This window comes from Mesocricetus auratus, unplaced genomic scaffold (assembly GCF_017639785.1).
Source record: "Mesocricetus auratus isolate SY011 unplaced genomic scaffold, BCM_Maur_2.0 Super-Scaffold_100009, whole genome shotgun sequence".
Classification (NCBI taxonomy): Eukaryota; Metazoa; Chordata; class Mammalia; order Rodentia; family Cricetidae; genus Mesocricetus; species Mesocricetus auratus.
The window spans coordinates 36600642-36613475 of NW_024429193.1; the positions used below are offsets into that span (position 1 = coordinate 36600642).

Genomic DNA, 12834 nt, shown 5'->3' on the forward strand with positions numbered 1-12834 from the left:
CAACCTGCCATGGAGGGTAGGAGGGGCTGGTAAATGTGGAAATCAAAGGCATTTGTGTCTTGCCATTCTGTATCTCCGCACTCTGAGGCACTGTATGTAAAAGGCACAGGGACAGCAAAACGACAAAATCATAAATCAACAAGTCAGAGGGAAGCACGCACATACGGGCCCAGGATAAAGTTATGACGCAGTGTGTGCAAAGTCCTGGCTCTGACCTCAGGCTCAGGGTAAGAGAGGTAAAAGGGGGAAGGCAAACTAATCTCAAGGAAAACCACGTTTAATTAAGCACATACTTTAATTCTGACTTGCAGCAGCCGAGATTTTTTTTAAAAATGTGGATTATGATTTTATTATTCTAAGAAGCATACCAGATAGACTTACTCCAGGCACTGGGGGAAAAAGGAAGTTACCAAGAAGCCTCGTGTTAAACAGCGTTACTGTAACAACAACTGAAAACCCAAATCCTCAGTGCGCATGCGCTGTATCCCTGCCCTATCCCTTTCTCCCTCACCGTCCTGAAAACTGTACCGGCACAACTTACTCAGAGCAATCTACAGTCTGCCACTGAACAGCGTGGTCTGCAAGGAAAAGAGGAGACAGGAGCAAGGGGGTAAGGAAAGAGAGTGACGACTCTATGCGGAGCCTGTGTGGAGTCAAAGGCTCCCTTCTGGTGACTGTCCACCTGACTGAACATACCTAACTATAAATTTACACTTACGTGGCTGGCCAATTAATGGCTGCCACCCATAGCTTTTCCTTTTCCTTCCACACATCTTTACCCCTCCCCCCAAGTCCTCTCAGACACTCTCTTCACTTCCCTACCTACCCAACTTTATGTTCTTTCTCTCTTTAAAAAACAAACAAAATGAAAAAGCAAGAAACACCCCCCATAAAAGAAAAAAAAAGCCAAACAAAGCAAAACGTCTACAAAACTATTACTGAGTTCATTTTATGTTGGCCAACAGGCAGCATGTGTCACCTTTCTCTCAGGAGCAGCAGAATATCCTTCACTCCCGACTCAAGTGTTTGAATGAACCTATACCCAGCTATAAGGAAGGGACGTATAAATCCTGTCTGTACAGAGCACTGGCTTCTGCCAAATGCCACCGGCTCCAGGAAGAGCACACAAGACAGGCAGCGGACACCTGACGGGCCTGCTGAGTGCAGAGTCTTCTTTCTGTTCATTTCCTTTCTCTTTTGAGACAAGGCGTGATACAGTCCTGGCTGTCTGGCCTGGGACTTATTATACAGCCTAGGGCAGCTTCAAACGTGTGGTTATCCTCCTGCTCTGTACTGAGACTGCAGGTGAGGTCCACCGTGCTTGGGTGGAGCAGGGCTTTCTCTACTGTTCTGGAAGCCAGATGTGTGTGGACTTGGGACTCTTGACATCTAGCTTGCTGTCATGTGGGGAATTTGAGAATAGAGCCGTGAGCTGAGAGAGAAGAAGGAGGGCCAGGTTCCTTTTGAAGACACGAATCCAGCTGTACCTGAAGGAAACCAGACCTTTCCCTAGGCTTACTTACCAGGTATGCGAGGGGATACAGTCTATCTTTGCTTAAGCAAGTTTCCATCAAAATTTCTGTCACTGGCAATAAAAAAGCATACTAACTGACACAATCCTTTATTTTGTCCAACTTTCTAACTAGCCTGGCCATTGGCAGTGCCAAGCAGGTGCTCACTGTGTACCTGGTATTGAATTACCAAATCAATAAATCACTGTGAAAACAGGAAGTCTGAGAGATGTCACTAAAGGTAATATATGCCATAGATCTAGAAAACAGCAAGAGGCCAGGCCACTGTACATCCAGTCAGGAGGGGAAATGTACCGGCCCAGGACCAAGAACAGTCATAACAGGCTTGTTGTTCTGGACATTTGGGACACACAGAGATCAAGCCCCACTGACTGAAACATAATGCCTGCATGTACGAAAAGACATGTTTAACTTCCTCATTTTGAACTTAACTCCCAGCTCAGCAGGAATCCCCTCTCACCCCTGAACTTGGAGTGGAGACACTTGGGGTTGGTTGGTTATAAGTCAGGGACATGCGGTGTAGGCTGACCCAGGACAGGGCGTGGGTGTTGGTTATAGGTCAGAGACACTTGGCTGAGGTTGATCCTGGACGGGAAGTAGAAGGTGAGGCTGGAAGTCAGGCAAAGGCTTCACTCTTTTTTTCTAACATATATACTTTTAACATTATTTATTCCTGGGGAATTTCACATTATGCACCCTAACTCCGCTTACCTCCTGGTCCCCCTATATCCTCCTCTTACTCCCAGAAGAAAATTAAAAAATCAAATAAAAACAAAACAAAGCAAACAAACAGAAACAAGAACAAAACAAAAAATAAACAAAAACCCCAAAATACAAAAACCTAAACTAATTAAAAATATCTTCCTTTTTCCCTCTTTCACACATCTCCAACACCTCTCCATTTGTCCTGGTGGCTTCGGGAGCAATGTGTCACACAGTACATCCTTTGTCCAATAAGCTTAACTAGCAAATATTCATTACAATGAGGCACTTCTGGTTCAAGGCCTCTGGTTTGTGGTACACCATCATCACTGAATCCTCACTGGAACTCCTCTGGGATATCCCTCAGCTGCCCGAGTTGTGGAGACTCTGTTGGTATAGTTCCACAGGACCAGCCCCTTCATAAGCTCCAGCAGGTCCCAGATGGGGTAGATGCTAGGGTGGGCCAACTCAAGGCCTAGCTGTGGGCCTGGGTAGTGGCTGAGCTGGTCATTTGGGCCACTGGGGCCACAAGCCTCAGGTAGGGTGGGGGCTGGGGTGGATATGAAGCCAGCTACCCTATGCCCATGCCATTAGGGTCAGTTTACCATCACCTGTGGTGAGAGGTGGGGCCATCTTTCCCCAGGGCAGGGATCAGCTCTCCTGTGAGGGTCAGGGCCAGTTCTCTTGCTTCAGTGTCCATTGAGAGGCAGGGCCAGCTTTCCCAGGGTCAGTGAAGGGCGGAGGCAGCCCAGCAAGGCGCACATCTTTAATCCCAGCTCTTGGAAGGCAGAGGCAGGCGGATGTCTGTGAGTTTGAGGTCAGCCTGATCTACAGAGTACCAGGGTAACCAGAGCTATTACACAGAGAAACTATGTCTTGAAAAAAACAAAACAAATTAAAAAATGACTGGAGAGGCGAGGTGTGGTGGTACGCACCTTAAATCTCAGTTCTTGGGAGGCAGAGGCAGGCACATCATATCCCTGTGAGTTCAAGGCCAGTATGGTCTACATAGCAAGTTCCAGGACAGCCAGGGCTACATAATGAGACCCTGCCCCAATACATACATACATACATACATACATACATGCACGCATGCATACACACAAACACAGTTTTAGCTCATTTCTAAAATCTGACTCTGGTAGCAAGCCGTCTCTATTTCTCATAGCACAGGAGACACTCTTTCTAGGCCCCCTTTGCAGATGACAGATGGGCCAGATGTGGCGTCCATCGACCAGGAGCAGGGCTGGAGGGGATTCTGTTCTAGGATCAAAGGTGCCACTGGCCGAGGCCAGCCCCCAGTGTCTGTAGAACCAGCCCCAGCATAGGTCCACCTGCTCGGCTCCCACTCCATCCCTCTGTTTTCTGTGGCTATTTCCTTAGAGCGCCGCCAATCTTAAAGTTCTCAGTAACATTTCTCCAAATTCTCTTTTACAGTCAGTCAGAATGGATGGCAGTTTGCTACAGAAAATGCTAGCTAGTCTGAAAGGAACAAGGACTTTGAGACCAGCAAACGCAGAGTCCAAGTGCCAGAAGGCATCGTAATAGCTGTGACTTCCTCAGGCAGGGCGGAAGCACTGGCCCACTGCACAGGTAGGTCAATGGAGAAACGCCTATGAGGCTTTGCTGTAAGAAGAGTAGTGCAAGTGTCCCAGGTACACAGAGAAAAATAAACAAAAAGCCGTATACAGGACATGAGGAGGGTAAAAGCAGCCACACAGACATGTCAGAAAATTGAAACAGATGCATCTGAGACAGCCAGGGAGGAAGAAAGATGTCACCACGGGTTGGATGGACTGGACAACGGAGCGGCCCGGAAGACTGGGGTGAAGCCTGAGGAAGGGTGGTGCTGAGTTTGCACCGTCAGTTGTATGGACAGCAGACAGCAAAGGGATGTGTGGCGGACAGGATGATGTACGCACTTGGCTCACATTATGGTTATCATGTTTCTTCTCTCTTACATTTAGTCATCTGAGTGGTCACAGACAGAAACGTCTAAATAGCGGGACCAGTGTGGAGTAACTGCGTAAATCCTAAAGGCTCAACTCAGTTTATAAACCTCAAGGTCTCTCCCAGGTCTGCTGCTAACAGACCATCCATTGTCACCATGAACAATGAACTCTACATGTCCGTGCGGAACTAATCTCCCCAGGTTTCTGCACTGACATCTGGTGCTGCAGTGCAGTCCCTCCAACTACTTTTGTTTTTGTTTTGTAATTCATATCTGCTGATTTCTACCATGTTGACTTTAAAAATGGCATTCAACAGACCAGAGAGAAAGGAGCCAGTGGTTTCAAGCCAACTCCCAAGTCCACCACCTGTCAGTCCCTTCCCTAGTTCTTTTTACCCAGACATAACTTCCACAGTTCTTTTAAGCCTTGTCAAAATGTAAGCAAGTCACAGGCTCTATCTAAGCTGCTGTGCCAATGCTCAACTGTGGCCCTGTTGATCTGGGTGGCCTGATATGGGGCCACGGTGTCATCTGAGCCCAAGTTGCAGCTGTGGGCCATGTCTATGTCTGTGGCCCAGCAGCAGCCAGGGTCTGGCTTAATGTTCTTGGCTCCTGTCATCACCAGAGGCTGAGCAGATGCCTGGGGTCTGGACAGTCCCCTGAGACCATGTTGGTGTCAAAGGTCCTTCCTGCCACTGGGGCCATACTGATCTGGGAGGCCTGTGCTGCCATCGGGGCCATGCATCAGTGATGCCTGGACCCGAGCTGCAGCTGAGGACATGTCTGGGTCAGTGTTCCTGCTGCAGCTGGGGTCTGTGATGATGTCCATGGTCTGTGTTACCGCAAGGGGTAACAGGAACCATGCATGTTGAAATTGGAGAGCTGAGATGAGCCAGCCTTACCCCTCCCTGTCCCTGCCCCTCACTAGACACTGCAGCAGGAGAGCGTCCCTGCCCCGCAGATGGCTGCAACCCTTAATACAGGAGTGGGAGAGCTGGCTCTGATGGCATGGGCCTAGAACATTTGGCTCTGCCCCTCACCTGAGAGGGCTGGTCCTAGTGTTTCTGATGTAAAACAGCACAAAAGGAACATTGCAGGTGATAGCAATTATATAGTTCAAAATCACTACAGGAGAGTATGATGTATTGCTTTCCAGCACATGAAAATTAACAAAGTAACAGGATCATTATACATTGCATATCAACTTACGATGAATGAGGAAAAACATCATATATCTAATTGTTTTAAGAAGACATTAGATAATAAGGTGCTTATGGGCTAGGGCTTGGCAATCATGCTAACCTGGATTGGCTGCTGAATGGCACTGTGACCTGGGACAATAGCTTTACCTGTCCCATGTCTCAATTTCCCCATTTACAAATTCACCCATTCAAACAGTGTTTTATTAAGCAAAGGTAACATGGCAGGTGTGTTCTGGCATTCAGGACGCATGTATTAGTGAATGAAAGTCCTGTTTTCACAAAGGTCACATTCCAGACAAGAAATAAAAAGATACACATAAGGGACTGGAGAGATCTGTGTATGATGACAACATCCTCCAGACCTAGGGCTGCACTGTTTAGACATTTCATACTTGTTGAACACTATTCTCCATCTGTAAGTACAAAGTAAGTAAAGGAGCTGAGAAACTGTCAGTGCCCACACTCTGGGCTTTTCATTTCCTGCAATTGCTAAGACTTAGAACAGACAGACAAACCCAGCCACATGTCCACCAGTGATGAACCCGGCTTCTGGCCTCCTGACTGTTTCTGCTATCAGTTGAGGAAACAGAATCTTGTAATTTTCCTGTTCTCTGTACAAATGGACCAAAGGGTCAACTTCCTGCCTTCTCAGCCTTTTTAGTTTTCATTGTATTTTCAACCCACTGAAACATTTTCAACAAGTTCTTTAAAGGCCACGGGTCCAGTGTTCGCCTTCTGTTCTCTCTCTCTCTCTCTCTCTCTCTCTCTCTCTCTCTCTCTCTCTCTCTCTCTCTCTCTCTCTCTCTCTCTCTCTCTCTCTCTCTCTCTGCCATCTAACACACAACCTGACATAAACAACCAAAAGGAGGGAGGATTTATCTTCCTCAAGGTTCCAGTGGGTCCCCTCCATCATGGCAGAAGACATGCCAGAGCAGGGCTCTTCCGCCCAGCAGAGTAAAAGGGATTAGAAGATGGGTAGAGCATCCCATTCTTCAGTGACTTGGTGATAGCCCTACCTCCTGCTTTCCAGTCATTCCCAATAAAGCCACCATATTTGTGGTGATATTTTCTTTATGATCTAACAAATAAAGCTTGCCTGAAGATCAGAGTGCAGAGCTAGCCACATTGGTTAGCCATGGAGGGTAGGCAGTGGTGGCACACACCTTTAATCCCAGGACACCTTGAGCTACACAAAATGGAATGTCTAAAAGAGAAAAAGTGCTTACACAAAGATTTCTCAGTACTTGGGATCTCACCCCTTTAGTCCCAGCACGAGGGAGGAATGTAAGGCGGGATTTGACAGGAGCAGGCTGAGTGGCAGAGAGCTGCGCAGGGTGCAGTCATGCTGAGGACAATGGCCCCCTTTGGTCTGAACATTGGCAGAGGTGAGAACTCTAGTGGCTGGCTGCTTTGTTTTTCTGATCTTCAACTTTAATCCCAATATCTGTCCTCTGGGTTATTTATTATCTGTGCTACACATATTATGACCTATTGAGATATTAATCAATTCATTAAATCAAGAGTCAGGGGGTAGGGGCATGACACGGTTTGAGACAGGGTTTCTCTGTGCAGCCCTGGCTGTCCTGGAACTCGCTCTGTAGTTCAAGCTGGCCTCGAACCCACAGAGATCTACCTGCCTCTGCCTCCCAAGTGCTGGGATTAAAGGCATGCTCCGCCAATGTCCGGCAAGTCCTCATTCTTAATGGTCTCTGGACACACACTCACCAACAAGTACAGAGGTATTTAGGCATGCACTGTCTCCCAGGAATTTCCCAATCCAAGCAAGCTGACAGTCAAGATCTGCAGTAAAGCCTTTCTGCAGAGGAATTAGGGAAAGGGTTAACACTATTAAATAGAAAGGGAATAACCCTTCTAAATGAGAAGAACTGGCTTCAGTTCAAGGTAATTATACAACTCCTGGCTCTTGTCCAGGCCTTCTCGTAAGCAGGTAAGTGATAGCTTCCCGTGACACTTCCTCAATTTTTGTTTGAATTCCTGCGCATTAAATTTCTATCTTGCTGGACTGAAAAATCAGCCTGAAGTTTTCCTTAAATATTATATATGCAAACTAATTCTGTATTTTAGAGAAAACATAAGAACTTTTATATCTGATTCCCTAATTCTAAGACAAAAGGATACATAAAAACACTGATATTGCCCCCACCGTGTGTGTGTGTGTGTGTGTGTGTGTGTGTGTGTGTGTGTGTGTGTGTGTTTGGGGGTGGAGAAAAAAGAGAGAGAGTTAGAATTGGAGACCAAGAAACAGACAAAGCAGAATTTGACCCAGATCAACAGCTGTGCTCTTGTATTAAACAGCACAGTACTCTGGACAAAGTGAAGACTGGGAACCTTGAGTGAATGGCTAGAATCCTCTACAGAGCATGAAATTTACTCTGTGCGTTCAGGTTCTGAAGAGTAGTTTTCTTTTAAAAGGTGTCTGTGTATTTTCCAGCATCCCGCAACGATGCACTGATATCCGGTAGCTCAACAGTGTCTCTGAACCTGCTCTTGACTTCAAGTTTATCTGAATGATGCTGTCGCCTGGCTGCACTATGACTTCTTCCTGCTGTAGACTTAACGCAGAGCACTAGCAGGACCGGTTAATCTCCACATCATCAGTTGATCTCCACAGCATTCGGAGATGACCTCACTGAAACTACTGAGTAGAAGAGCAGTTCCACGCTAGTGGTTCTGAGGTCTCCAAACTGCATCCACCCAGGGATTCTTATTTACAGTGTAGAGTCTTTCTAAACTGCAATTCCCGAGTCTAAGGCCAGGAATATGCACTTTCAGCTACTCCCCGATGATTTGGTGTACATCAGCACTTTCTCCTCCATGAGAAGAGACACTACAGGCTCTCAGTCTTCAGGTATGGCACGGAAGCCTACATTCAACCTTACAAGAGGGTCTGTGTGTGTTAAAGGGAAATTGAGATGGTGAATTAGTCACTTCTCCATCACTGCCAGAAGACACCATGACCAAGGCAACGTACCAAGAGGATAGAGCCCATCATGGCATCAGGTGGCAGATATGGTAGTAGAAACAGCTGAGAGCTTACTCTTGAACCACAAATGGAAGGCAGGGAGAACTAACTCAAAATGACACAAGCCTGTAAAGGTCAAAACCTGCTCCCAAGGACACACTTCCTCTCAAGAAGCCACGCCTCCTAAGCCTCCCTAAACAGTGCCACTAACTGGGAACCAGGCATTCATTCAAACGCCTGACACTAGAGGGACATTGCTGTGGTCTTACTAGGTATGGCCCCATAGACTCATGTGTTCCAAAGCTTCATCCACACGGAGTGGCACCATTAGAGGGACATTGTTGTGGTCTTACTAGGTATGGCCCCATAGACTCATGTGTTCCAAAGCTTCATCCACACGGAGTGGCACCATTAGAGGGACATTGTTGTGGTCTTACTAGGTATGGCCCCATAGACTCATGTGTTCCAAAGCTTCATCCACACGGAGTGACACCATTAGGAGGCTTGGCCTATTGGAGTAGGTGCGGCCTTGTTGGAGGAAGTGTGTCACTAAGGTTTGGGATTGGAGGTCTCAGAAGCTCAAGCCAGTTCTCTGCCTGCTGCCTGTGGATCCAGATGTAGGACTCTCAGCTACCTCTTCTGCACCATGTCTGCCTGCACACTGCCCTGTCCCACCATGATGATAATGGACTGAACCTCTAAAACCGCAGGTCAGCCCCCAATGAAATGTTTTCCTTTACAAGAACTGCTACGGTCATGGTGTCTCTTCACAGTAATAAAACCCTAACTAAGACAAAAATCAATCATTCAAACCATCACAGGTGTGTACTGGAGAGCCACCCAAAGCCATTCGGTCTCTCCTCCTGCTCAGCAACCCCATGGGGACAAACAATCTAGCTGAACAACTATAGAGACTCAACAGCAGAGGAGGTTCAGTCAGAAACCCCTCCCTCTGTCAGTTGGAGTCAGCTGCCTCTTAGAAAGCAAGTGTTCCTAGAGGGGATGGTTATCCTAAGGCCTCAGAGTTTGCTCCATAATTACCCAAAAATACTTTTTAAAAGGTGGTGGCATTCAGAGAACAGGCAGACAGGGTACAAGATGGTGTTAATAAGATGCCATACCCCTGGGTTTTCCCAAGCTCCCCTGGCAGCTGTACCCTAGCTTCTGGTGCCCTATCCCATCCCTTCTAAGAGCATGCGGGGATGGTTTGCTGCCCATGCTTGGCAGCATCACAGCCTTGGACTTTGGGGGTTTTATGGTTAGGTAGGCAGGGCCTCACTGAGGCGGGGTGCTCAGGCTATCAGCGGAACAGAGAGGTTCCTGTCAGAGCAGACTTTTAAAGGCATGGGCAGCAGGTTTAAACTTACTCAACAAGTAATTTGGGAAAGAACTTGCATGACCAAAAGCCAAAGTTTCTTTAAAAAGAAATTTCCAGCCACTGTGAGAATTCTATACCTCTAGAGTATCTTTCCTGTTTCTTGACACACATTTCTGCCTGGTGATTATCTGAAGCACTGATATGCCATGCAGGAAAGGCTGGGAACACTTTGGAGCCGACTGCTTAGAGCCTGGCGTGGTCACTCTGTGACTTGAGGCAGTTATTTTACCTCTGCTTGCTTTCTCACAGGTAAAAGGAAGAGTGAGCAGGGCCTCTCCCACTGGGTCACAGTGAAGATTACGTGAGGAAAAGCCTGGAAGGTTTTCATCGCTGCAGCTACCAGAGGACGGGCCTTCAGGCTCAGGGAAGAGAAGCCCTGTGGCATATGCACAGCTGCTGGTCTTTCCACAGAGCCTCTTTTGATTGAATTAGCCCTCCCTCCTCCCTCCAGGCCAGCCGAGGGCACTGCTGGGCCACGGGCCAGGCATCTTCCACTGGGGCACTGAGTTCTCAGGTTCTCTTGAAGCAGTTTTTAAGGAAAAAAAAAAAAAAGAGGTAGAGATAATAATAATAATAAAAGCAAACCCCTATTTTTGTGTGGTTCAGCTAAGAAAGCCAACAATTAAACCATGCAATTTATTGGTAGGATTTCTCAGGGTAAGACTTAAAAGTCTGCTACGAGATTTAGACAGTTCATTAGGGTGTAAAATGGAATGATCTTATCCATCCAGGATTAAAGCACACTTCCTGAGTGTGACAGAGCGTTTCCAGGGAGAGTAAGTGCCATGAAGTCTTCGATCCGCTTGCCCACTGTGGCTCACAATTCCTACTCCACTGATGTCTAACCCATTCAGCCGTCCCTGCCCACCAGGGTGTGAGGTTTTGAAACTGAGAGCTGGGCCTGGAAACAGAAAGAGGCTCCCTCTGGGTACAGGAAGCGATGGCAGTGGGAAAGCATGAAAGAGGCCAGAAGCAAGTCACTTACATGGGCAACAGACACAAACTCTAAACTCAACGTTAACGATAAGCCAGTGTGTTAAAAAGCCAAGCTGTACCTACCTACCACCAGCCCATCACTTTTGGTTGTCTTGTCTGTTCTCATTGTGGAATGAAGGAGTCGGAGGTCAGCAAGGCTGAATGATCACCATCTGGATGCCGAAGCCTTGGGCTACCTGGGTTTGTATCTTGTCTCTGCTAGCTAGCCATCAAACTTTGGGCTAAGTTAAAATTCTTTCTGTGCCCCAGATTTCTTATTTACAAAATGGGGGTAATAATGGCAGGTAACTAACTCATAGAATTACTGCGAAGACTACATGAACTAAAATGTGTACAGAGTCACAGTGGTATCTGGCAGTTTTCTTGGTTGGCGCTAGGGCTTGGGATGAGTCAGCCTTCATTGAAAACTCATCCTAGAAATGTGGGATGTATTCAATCCCTACCATATGCTTCTTTCCACAAAACAGGTCACCAAAGTTTCAAGGGGAACTGCATAGCCATTGCTCAGTCACTTTGCAGGTGCTGACCAGTTTAACCTCACAAGACCTCAGCAACAGCAAAGGCTTTGCACACCGGGCACCTTCACAAACGTGAACAGAAAGCTTCTAGAACAAGCTAACCAGTTAACCAGTCTGTGGCCCGTTCCTGACGCGCTTTAAAAGCTATGCGATGGGAGTGGGGAGATGGTACAGCTCCCATTGCATAGCCTCCCAAACGTGAGAACCTGAGTTTGTATCCCCAGGACCCATGTAACAGTTAGGTGCAGCGGGGCACATTGGGAATGGGAGGCGGAGATGGGAGGATCCTGGAAGCCCACAGGGCAGGCCTGCGGCACACAATGGTCAGACTAATACAGAAACTCTTTAAACACTAGACAGGAAAGAGTTTACGAGGAATGGACAGCACTGGTCGTTTAAGCACGTAGACAGGAAGGAGAGAAAGAGGAATGGTCCTGGCCGTTCTAAAGCCACAGACGGACTCCCTTTTCCACTCTGCAAGAAGCAGCACCGCATCCTTTCCTTGACCTCTGCTTTTAGACTGCTCTTCCAAAATCCTAAACTTCTAATAACATCCTATAAAAATAAACCACAGGACAGCCCATTCCAGAGACTGGATTCCCTCCATCCCAGGCAACCTTTAAAGCAAAAGCAGGCAGTTAAAATAAAACTAAACAAATAAAATAGACATAAGTTCAAAAATTTTAAAAAGGTCTGGCTTAGCATCCCATGAGGTATGTGATTTTGTTAGTTTTTTTTATGTGAAACGCGACTTCATGCATTTTATTTGAATATTGAGATGCAATCATAAAGGCGACTGGAACATTTGTTATATGCTGGTATCCCTGAAAGCATGTGGCCCCCAAGTGTCCCCAGTACACTGGCTTGTTCTCATTATGTCCCCCCTTCTACCGCTCCCCCGGCAGCTTCCTCCTGCACTCTGCAGGGACTCTCTGAGGTCATCTTCTGGTCGGCCCCTCTTCCTCAGCTGCAGGGACAGAACTTCCAGAATGACTCTCACCCTGCACGAACAGGTCTCTGGCTGTCCTGGAACTCACTCTGTAGAGCAGGTTGGCTTCGAACTCAGAGATCCACTGCCTCTGCCTCCCGAGTGCTGGGATTACAGGCGTGCGTCACCATTCCCAGGCTTGAAATCTCACCTAATCTGTTTCTCCCTTTCCGCTTTAGACCCAATCCCTACCGATTCTACTCTGAAAGCTTCCCTCATCTGGTCTTGCTCTAGATTTCTATTGCCCCTACCCGATGCGGCCGTCTCCCGTGTCACCTGACTCCAACAGGCCTCCTACCAGCGGTCCACCTCCCCCTCCCGTTTCATCTTTCATTTCCCTGGTGCACATTTACCTCAACTGTGACTCTGTTCATGCCGTCATTTATGTTCAGTGGCTTCTGGCTGTCTAAACGCCCTGGATGAAAAAATTCTTCCCTGCTCCTCTGCATGACAGCAGTTTCAAGGCTCACCTGTATCCTACTCCTTAGCATGATAGATAGCAGTTTCAATGCTCACCTGGATCCGATTCCTCTGCATGATGGCAGTTTCAAGGCTCACCTGTATCCTATTCCTCTGCATGATGG

At 47.4% G+C, this 12834-nt stretch overlaps 1 protein-coding gene and 1 long non-coding RNA gene across 3 annotated transcripts in view; one reads left to right on the forward strand and one right to left on the reverse strand.

The window, feature by feature from the left end:
* Cnn3 (calponin 3) overlaps positions 1 to 12834 on the reverse strand; it is a 156364-nt gene that overhangs the window by 88736 nt on the left and 54794 nt on the right. The window lies entirely within an intron of this gene.
* On the forward strand, positions 467 to 12192 carry LOC121142342. Its single transcript, XR_005879334.1, has 4 exons — positions 467 to 610; positions 3672 to 3827; positions 7840 to 8256; positions 9998 to 12192. It is a non-coding gene; the product is annotated as an uncharacterized LOC121142342 (long non-coding RNA).